The sequence below is a fragment of the Apium graveolens genome, chromosome 10 (assembly GCF_009905375.1).
Source record: "Apium graveolens cultivar Ventura chromosome 10, ASM990537v1, whole genome shotgun sequence".
Classification (NCBI taxonomy): domain Eukaryota; kingdom Viridiplantae; phylum Streptophyta; class Magnoliopsida; order Apiales; family Apiaceae; genus Apium; species Apium graveolens.
This window is the reverse complement of record NC_133656.1, coordinates 85,443,303-85,454,007: the sequence shown is the minus strand read 5'-3', so window position 1 is coordinate 85,454,007 and position 10,705 is coordinate 85,443,303. Positions and strand designations below refer to the sequence as shown.

Below are 10,705 nucleotides of genomic sequence, written 5' to 3'. Positions count from 1 at the left end.
TTATATTCCTTTTTATGATCCTCTCTTATAATCCTTTAATTTAAATCCTTTTTATCCTGTTACCTTTTTCTCAATTCTTTCCGTATCTAGTGGATTTCCGGGAAAAATCAAAGTGTTCGGAAATTGGATTCTGACGATCTTTACATACACTTATATACCACATGGAGTACTAATAATATCCCAGAAGATCAATAACAGAACCCCTACATAGTGTGGCATGAAAAGTTTTCTCATTCAGCAAAAACACTATTCATAAGGGTTTCAAAAATTTCCCAAAAATTGGGGTTATTACAACAAACATCTCTCAGCATATTCAAGTTCATTGACCATCCTCCTTTTAGCATTTTTCAGTTTTACTGTATCTTCACCAGTTTGAAAAATAGCAGCCCTGAGATCATTTATTTTAACTTTTCTTATATCCTGATCTAGTTTGATGATATAGGCTTTATCAGACTCTAGATTGAATTCAAGTCCCTTAATACCAGAAAATGTAGTAATGATTTTAGCAGTATTAGACTTCATTTCAACAATTTATCCACTGTGAGATCTGTACTTAGGACAATATGGGCTGTCAGACTTTACAGAGTAAAGCTTCTTCTGTCTTTGAATATTTGATTTTAAATATCCTGCAACACCATTAGTTGATCTGATTTTCACTTTAAGTAAAAATAGAACATGTTCCAGTTCTTTAAAATACTTCAATGGAATAGCATTCTCCCTGATCTGGAATACCCTCCCATCTGTCATAAAGTATAGCATGATATCTTATTTCAAAACAGTGGTAAACCATTTCTACAGATTCAAGTTGATTCAATCTCTTAGGAGTTGCTCCTACTCCTGGTTCACTCAAGGAAGTTGGATCATTGGTAGTATTGTTTATTCTCTTCTCTTTAGAACTACCTAATCCTGATTTTTCTCTTGCTTCCTTTCCTATAATATCTCTTGCTTCAAAACCACTTGATGTAGTCTTCAAAGGTTGAGTCTGTTGAGCTTTAGTGAATCCTGGTAGTAGCATCTTTGAAGGTTTAACATGAGCAATGTCAGAGGTTTCCTTTTCCTTATCTTTTGATATCAAGCCAACTTGAACTATGTCAGAGGTTGCTTGCTTCACTGTCATATCAGAATTTACTAAGTCCTGATCTTGAACAACATGAGCTATGTCAGAGGTTGTTTGAATATACTTTTTTTTCAAAATCAGACTAGCATCTTCATCAGATTTTGTCTCCAGATCCATGATTGGCATATATACCTTTACAGGTCCACCAATTTTTTCTTTTCCCTTAGATCTTGGATCTACCTCCACTTGTGATTTGGCTTTGGTTGCCTCAGAATTTATCTTTTCTTTTATCATAATGCCCTTAGGCTTTGGAAGTTTCTTTTCAACAACAGAAGCTTTAGACTTGGAGTTGACATTTTATGCTTTAAGTCTAGCTTCTTCTTCCTTTAGACTTTCAAAGTCCATTCCTGGATTTTCTTTGAGAAATAATCTCTTTGAAATTTCTTCATCAAGATCCAGATGTCCAGTAGAACTTATCTTTTTACCAGTATCAGAACTTATTCTTCTCCCAATATCAGAACTTGTTCTTTGACTTGTAGTTCCAGCTTTGCTTGATGAAAAACCTTTACCTTGACCATGACCTCTACCCATTCCAGAGTTTTCCTGGTCATCATTTCCATCATCCTTACCCTTCAGTGGTTGAATAGATTTGCATTTGGACTTAATCACTTTCTCTGATTCAGTTCAATGGAACATGTTCTATTTTTACTTAAAGTATTTTAAAGTAAATGATAAGTGATATAAAAATCCCCCTTAAATCCCCCTTAAAAAGGAAGATCTTAAATATAAAAATGAGTTTTGGGATCCGCTCTAACTTTTAAAAATCATTTTGAAGACTCGAAAACACCGTATAGAGTGTTTGGAGTAAAGCTGATTTAATGAAGTAAATCAGTCCCCAGAATATTTAGAAAATGACTGAATATTATTATTTAAATAATATTCCCATAAAGAATAATCTTTATAAAAATAATTGAAGTAGAAGTATTAAAACTTATACTTGAAACGAGTATTAAATAACCAAAGATATACTTATATGAAAGTACTATCTTTATTTGAATAATCGAAAATAAGTTTGATTATTGACACCTTATTCTTTAATAAAATAAAGAATATATCTCAGCAAATAATCGGAGTCATAGATCCTCAAATGAATATTCAAATAATATTCATTAAATAATATAAACTGAGTCATAAGCCCTCGAATGAATATTCAAATAATATTCAGATAATAAAATAAAAGGAGTCATAAGTCCTCGAATGAATATTCAAAATAATATTCATTTAATATAAAGGAGTCATACGCCTTCGAATAATATTCGAAATAATATTCAATAATAAAATAAAGTTAAAGTTATCGAATAAACCTTATTCGATTAATAGTTTTGAAAACTATGACCATATATATATATAAGTATATATATATATCCATATATACAAAATCTACTCGGGATCCTCGACTCCCGGTTTTAGAAAATATTTTCACCTTTGGGTCCCTGTACTAAGGGTATATGCAAATTACCGCTATCCTCTAGCATAGGTATTATCAACTGAATCAACAGATATATATATGGAAAGAATGCGAAACAGGCATGCATATATATATATACCATAGCAGCATGCTTCAATATATTGCAACATTTGCTAATTAACCAACATGCATCTATCGCAAGATAATGCAAATACATATACTCATCACCACAACAGTTATAACGGGTAGAAAACTTGCCTGAGCGACTTGGGGTGATAAAAGGGTCGGGACGAGTCTGGTAACCTATAAACAACAAGTAAGTTGGAATTAAACCAAAGTCACTTGTAAATCTATACTTTAACTAACTTAGACTCTAACGCTTATTTTGCGCTCGCTGGTTCTCTTAAGTCACTCGAGTACCCTCGACTCCACCATTTTTAATAATTTAACCTTTATGAGTTTTAAGGCGATTCCTTCGCGAGTGTCTTACCAACTGCCTAACACACTTGCCATAAATGTTTCATACATTAATTAACCCTTTTTGGTCTTTAACCTATGTTTCAAAGTAAGGCGAGGGGAAAAGTTTCGTTCGCGAAACGCCGTTACATGAAACGGTCGTTTCTCCTAAACCGTGCATCGGAATCAAACGAACTACATATCAAAACGAAGCTCGTAACACGAGATATCTAGACATGGCAATGGTAATAATCTAGCAGGGGGTTCTCGGGTCCTAATGTTATGCACAAAAACAGTCTAAAGAAAATCGGACGTTACGACGGCTATGTTTACACGATTTCCCAATTTAAAACCATTCAAAACCAACCCAATTCAACCTCAAATCCAACATACAACCAACATCCATCCTTATCACATCATAACAACCCCAACCAATTCAATTTTAACATTCATACTTATGCCTAAGCTTAACTTTAACCATACTTAAGTTCTTTTAATCAAAACAACAACATTTACCATTCCATTTCACTACCATTTCAAATCCCAAACTCTAAATCACAACATCAAGCTACAATATCACCCTACTAATCAAAATCATCTTATAATACATAGGAATCTAGGGTTTGGAGATGATATACCTTCCTTGAAGAGTGGAGAATCAAGAGAATGGCTTGGAATCACCCTTAAAGTCCTTATCCAAGCTTAATCTAAACAAAACTTCAAGAACACAAATTTTATTTCTTGAAAAACACTATTCACCATCTTCTTCCATGATTTATTAAAAAAGATTGGCTTGGAATTAGAAGCTTAAACTTATAGGAAGTATGTAACTATCCATGGGGAAGCTTAGATAATTACCTTGCTAAATAGTAAGTGGTGGAGCTTGGATCTTCAATTTCTAAGAAAAGAAGCCGAGAGCATGAAGAAGAAGAAGAGAGATTTTTGTGTTTTGCCTTGTTTTGCTTTTGGTTGGTTGATTTTTGTTGTTTGTTTTAGTAAATTACCTAGTTACCCTTGATTTTGTGTGGTTAAAAAGTCACCACATCTCCTTCCTTCCCATGTCATGCTTGTGTCATGCTATGATGTCATCACCCCTCCTTTGTCCTCTTTCTATTGGTTGGATGACATCATCCCCACTAATCCCTTTGATTAGCTTTTAATTGTTTGCCTAATGACCGCTGATCTGTTATACGGTTCGCTTAACTTTCGTTTTCGTTTATCGTTTGAGGGATCATACCCGGGATCTTATTACTTAGGTTCCCTTAACCTATCTCAATACATTATATTCCTTTTTATGATCCTTTCTTATAATCCTTTAATTTAAATCCTTTTTATCCTGTTACCTTTTTCTCAATTCTTTCCGTATCTAGTGGATTTCCGGGAAAAATCAAAGTGTTCGGAAATTGGATTCTGACGATCTTTACATACACTTATATACCACATAGAGTACTAATAATATCCCAGAAGATCAATAACAGAACCCCTACATAGTGTGGCATGAAAAGTTTTCTCATTCAGCAAAAACACTATTCATAAGGGTTTCAAAAATTTCCCAAAAATTGGGGTTATTACAACAAACATCTCTCAGCATATTCAAGTTCATTGACCATCCTCCTTTTAGCATTTTTCAGTTTTACTGTATCTTCACCAGTTTGAAAAATAGCAGCCCTGAGATCATTTATTTTAACTTTTCTTATATCCTGATCTAGTTTGATGATATAGGCTTTATCAGACTCTAGATTGAATTCAAGTCCCTTAATACCAGAAAATGTAGTAATGATTTTAGCAGTATTAGACTTCATTTCAACAATTTATCCATTGTGAGATCTGTACTTAGGACAATATGGGCTGTCAGACTTTACAGAGTAAAGCTTCTTCTGTCTTTGAATATTTGATTTTAAATATCCTGCAACACCATTAGTTGATCTGATTTTCACTTTAAGTAAAAATAGAACATGTTCCAGTTCTTTAAAATACTTCAATGGAATGCATCATCCTTACCCTTCAGTGGTTGAATAGTAAAAATAGACTTGAGTAAAGTCTGATTCAGCTGTGGAAAGTAATTCAATGACTATAGGTCTTGTTGGGATCAGAGATTCCTGACCTCCTTCCTTAGCTGCTACTTCAGAGTTTCTTCAGAGTGTGATGATACACTGACAGCCCTCCTGGCTCTTTGCTTCTTAAGTCTCTTTGCTGAAGTTGAGACTTTGGGAGCTTCATCATCAGAATTTAGCTTTCTAAGCCTTTTGAAGGGCCTAGAACTCCTAGTTTCAGTATCTTTCTGAGAATAGATCTTCTCAGCTTCTACAACAACAGGTTCTGATATTGGAACCTGTTCCTCCATTGTTTTCTCAAATCATCAAAATTTATTATTGACCATTATTAAATCAAAACATTCATCACAGGATAAAATTTAAAATTGATGATAAAGATTAAAAAATTGCAATAGGTCACAGAATTTGAGAAACACAGATCAAATCTTGCAATTAAATAAAATTTCATTCACATATCAGATGATTACATTTGACGAAATTTATCAATTACATGCAAAAAGTACAAGATAGACCTAATCTTAGAATCGTAACATCAACAACCTTAATCCTAGTCTAGGAAGACCTAACGGCTAGCTTCTTCTGCTGCTGATGAAGAGCACTGCAAGACGAATGATTCGTTCTTGCTGACGGAGAGCTTCTCTCCTTTCCTCTTCCAGACGATCACAATGGAGATGATAGTCCATATAAAAAAATAAGTGGTCTGTGTGAACCTCTTATGGAACTGAGTTCCAGATCTCTTCAGGAATGATAATTACATGCCACTCCTGTCGCCAATCATCACAGCTCAACTCGATATTAAAAGTATCATAGTTCGGGAGCAAGTTGAAATGAACCATGTTTTTGATGAATATGTAAGAAGAGTGAGTTTGTGAGAAAATGAAAGATGTATTGGATGGAATAAATAGTTGGTTTAAATAACCAATAGAATACCAAGAGACACAAGGAGTATTTAATAGTTATAGGTAAAAGTAATGATACCTCGTCTCCCTAAACCAATGTGGAATATTAATAGTCATTAAACGATCTAAATCCAGAATTAATGGGCACGGGAAATAATAACAATTACTGTGCACATGTAGGTGTTCAAGACATACACGCTAACCACTAACCCATAATGATTATGACTGATTTATCTCACTTAAACCAATATTCTATAAAAATATGACCGTTCAAGTAATGACCAAAAATAAACCAAGTAAATAAATACCGCCACATCAGCATCAGAACTTGATTATTATCAGAATTTAAAAGTCATCAGAATATGGATTCTTACTTTAAAAAGTGAATGTTTATTCCCGTAATTCTTCACACAAATACTGATTTGAGTACATCAGAACTTAATCATCAGAACTTCCATCAGAACTTATCCTCAGAATTTATGCAACTGACACTTAGACTGTTCATCTAAAACAACATTTATCACCACAATAATTTTCATCATTCATATGGAGTGTATGTTTGTGCATTAAGCTAAATATCAGACAAAGAGTAAAGTCTGATTCACTTCAGTACATCTTAGAAATAAGGAATAACTCAGAACTTTGCTCAAAATCTGTCATTATTCTGAAGTCTACTATAGAATGAGTTCATGCATGAGTCCACCTCAACTGTTTTGTGCTCATTTTATGCATCATTTGAAATTCCTTTTTACAGTGGCTTCTCGGTGTAAGTGAGTCACGACTGCTTATTAAAATTTATGCTGTTATCAGAGTATTTCTCCAGTAATCAGAGAATGTGAAAAGTCACCAAGAAAATTTTATTTTTCTTTTCTAATGCGTATTACTTAATACCAGCAATGCACTTGGGTCTTTCCTTCCATATTTTTACTCTAGATCTCAAAGGAGTACCTGATATTTATTTCTTTTCTTTTTCTTTTTCTTTTGATAAGTGAGGTTTATCAGCACTTAGTATATCCATAAGATTTACTAACATCAGAACTTAACAGATAAGAAGCACTATTCTAGTTTTTGACTTAGTAATAAGATACACAAAGTAAACTTTAACCAAGCTCAATATCAGAATTTGCTTGTGTTAAAAGATTTCCACATAAACAATTACTTCAAACATGGGATTATTAGTAAATTAAAGACTACTAGGTCAGCATCTAGCACAGTTATCCTCATTGGATTGAATAGTCACAGAAACATTCATATCACTATCAGAGTTTAGAAATTCACATCAGACAACAATCAACACTTTGGTAAATTTCAATTTTAAGCATAGAATACACAAAGATAGTAATATCTGTAAATATTGATCATAAAGTCTGATGTATCAGAACATAAACAAAGCAGATTTAGAGAAAGAACCTGAAACCATTCCAAGTTCATTTACCAATCTTGTAAAGATAGCTTCACACAGTGGTTTTGTGAAGATATCTGCTAGTTATTGATCTGTTGGAACAAAATGCAATTCTGATGTACCTTCATCCACATGTTCCCTTGTGAAATGGTACCTAATGCTGATGTGCTTTTTCATTAAGTTCTGAACTGGATTACCTGTCATAGCAATAGCACTTTGATTATCACAGTAATTAGGGATTTTAGAATATGTTAACCCATAATCCAGTAACTGATTCTTAATCCAAAGAATCTGTGCACAACAGCTTCCTACAGCAATGTATTCTGCTTCTGCAGTTGATGTGGAAATTGACTTTTGTTTCTTGCTAAACCAAGAAACTAATCTGCCTCCAAGAAATTGGCAGCTTCCACTTGTGCTTTTCCTGTCAATTTTGCATCCTGCAAAATTTGCATCTGAGTAACCTATTAGCTTAAAGTCTGATTCTCTAGGATACCACAATCCCAGATCAGCTGTACCCTTAAGGTACTTGAAAATTCTTTTCACAACTGTTAAGTGGGGTTCTCTTGGATCTGCTTGAAATCTTGCACAAAGACAGGTAGCATACATGATATCAGGTCTACTTGAAGTTAGATAGAGTAGTGAGCCAATCATACCTCTGTAATCAGTAATATCTACTGATTACCAGTATCTTTATCCAATTTTGTTGCAGTGGCCATAGAAGTGGATCCACTTGTACAATCTTGCATTCCAAACTTCTTCAACAAATTTCTGGTGTACTTAGATTGACAAATAAAAGTTCCTTCTTCATTCTGCTTGACTTGAAGGCCCAGAAAATAGCTAAGTTCTCCCATCATACTGATAAGTGGCATTTTATACCACTTAGAACGTCTTAAAATGGCTTAAATTGGTGTCTTGAAATCAAGTATTTTGTGTATTTGATGCGTTTTTCTAGTGTTTATGCATTTCAGGGTATTAGTTGCATTTCGGAGGAGTAATCATCAAGAATAAGCCTTGGCATGTGTTCACCATTGCGAGAGGAAAAGAACGGGCAGATTACGGCGAAGAAACGGAGCAAACCTGGAAATTTTCCAGTAGGGTCCTGCGCGCCCGCGCAGCAATGCTGAGCGGCCGCGCAGCAGCCTTGCGCGCCCGCGCAGAAATACTGAGCGGCCGCGCAGGGTCGGGGAAAATAATATATTGTTTTAGACTTCTACTTCTGTTTGGCTTCCAACTTCTATGTAATCTGAGTTTTATGGGACTATTATATAAGTAGATTTGAGACGTTTTTCACAGAGTATTAAGAGAGGATTATGTTTTAGATTGTGTTTTGCAAGAAGCGAAGGAGATAAGGAAGAAGACCGATTTAGCACACAGCAACGAAGAGGAAGCATATATTCTTGTGATTCTTGTTTCGTTGTAACGTTGGATGCTAGTTTTCTTGCTTTGACTTATTTACTCTTGTGACGTACTCTGGTTTAATATAATTAGTTTAGTTGTTATTTTCTTGTATTCGTTTATCATGATTTCATATGAACCCATGATGGCGATAAGTTCTATTATGGGCTAATCGTGATCGTGGGGTTGCAACGGATTTATTATGGAATTCTTTAGTTAATTGTTTAATACTTTAGTGTGTGATGATTGCATGATATCGAGTATTGGTTGTGCGTATTCGTCTTATGTGCGTCGCGAACATATAAGATAGGGTGTTAATCTCTTGTGAAGCGACAGTGGATCTTGAGATTTAGAACTTGCCATGCTAGCATAGGTTCATGTATGTTGTGCATGATTAGTGGGTAACTCTAACAGTTTTATTTGCCCTATGTAATTAAAAGGAATAACTTGTGCTTAAATCGTTGTGTTGTCAATTTCTGTAGACATATAGGAACTCAACATAATTGATGACTATTCAACTTCTATCTTAATTGTGGATGTTTGGTAGAATGGTATTAGTACAATGAAAGTTGGCTTTTATCAGTTTTGTGTTATTCGATTAATATCATCACTGTCACATGCTAAAGGTAATAACTCTGGCTATAGAAGGAAGTAATAATGAAGTTGTGATCTCATGAGTGTTTTAGTATTGATAAATTGCAGTGTTAGTTAAGTGGTTAATTAAGTAGTTAATTATAGTTAATATTCAACCAACAATTTTAAGTGTTATTATCTTAACATTGAGAAGTAATCATACATTGTTGAGTGAGTTAAATTAGACAATAACTTAGTCTGAGTCTCTGAGGGAACGAATTAGAAAGTATTCTATATTACTTGCGAACGCGTATACTTGCGTGAATATTAGTGCGTGATTTCGCCCTAACAAGTTTTTGGCGCCGCTGCCGGGGACTCGGCGTAGTTGTTTAGTTTATGTACTTACCATCATTGGTCATTAGGACTTAGTGATTAGGACGTAGTAGTTAATTACTCTTTTCGGTTGTGTTTCAGGTACTTTAGTGCATTTATGCAAACTCGTCCTCGTGCTCGCAAGAGGACCTTAGATACAGCTGAGGAGAAAGACGAAGTTCTTGATACACCGGGGAAGTTAGATTTTGAGGATTCGGATTCAGGAACTGAGCAGAAAGAACCAGTAAACATGGGAGATCATATTGTTCAAGCTGATCCAGCTCTTATGGATTTTTCTCGGCCTAAAATTGATGACATTCAGTCAAGCATCCTTCATCCGGCTATTCAAGCTAACACCTTTGAAATCAAGCCGGGCACTATTCAGATGGTGCAGAATTCTGTTTCTTTTGGAGGAGCGGCAACTGAAGACCCCAACATGCGCATAAGGAATTTTGTCGAGATCTGCAGCACTTTTAAGTATAATGGAGTGACTGATGAGACTATCAAGTTGAGGCTTTTCCCATTCTCACTGAGGGATAAGGCTAAAGACTGGTTACATTCTGAACCAGCTGGGTCAATCACTACGTGGCAAGATCTTGCGCAAAAGTTTCTGGTGAAGTTTTATCCAATGGCAAAGACTGCTGCTATGAGGAGTGCTCTTACTCAGTTTGCACAGCAACCTACAGAATCTATGTGCGAGGCTTGGGAACGTTACAAGGAAATGTTGAGAAAATGTCCACATCATGGAATGCCGGATTGGATGGTAATCACTGGTTTTTATAATGGTTTGGGGGCTCAATCTCGGCCCATGCTCGATGCAGCAGCTGGAGGCGCCTTATGGGCTAAAAGCTATACTGAGGCGTACAATCTTATTGAGACGATGGCTGCAAATGAGCATCAAAACCCAACTCAGAGGATGACATCAGGCAAGGTAGCAGGTATTCTGGAAGTTGATGCAGCCACCGCTATTGCAGCCCAGCTCCAAGCGCTATCAATGAAGGTTGATTCTTTGGCTACGTATGGAGTTAA

The 10,705-nt window shown here is 35.2% G+C and overlaps 1 non-coding gene across 1 annotated transcript; it reads right to left on the bottom strand.

Annotated features, from left to right (window-relative positions):
- Positions 1-10,319: 10,319 nt before the first annotated feature.
- On the bottom strand, positions 10,320-10,426 carry LOC141694865 (small nucleolar RNA R71). Its single transcript, XR_012564146.1, has one exon. It is a non-coding gene; the product is annotated as a small nucleolar RNA R71 (small nucleolar RNA).
- Between the last annotated feature and the right edge of the window lie 279 nt (positions 10,427-10,705).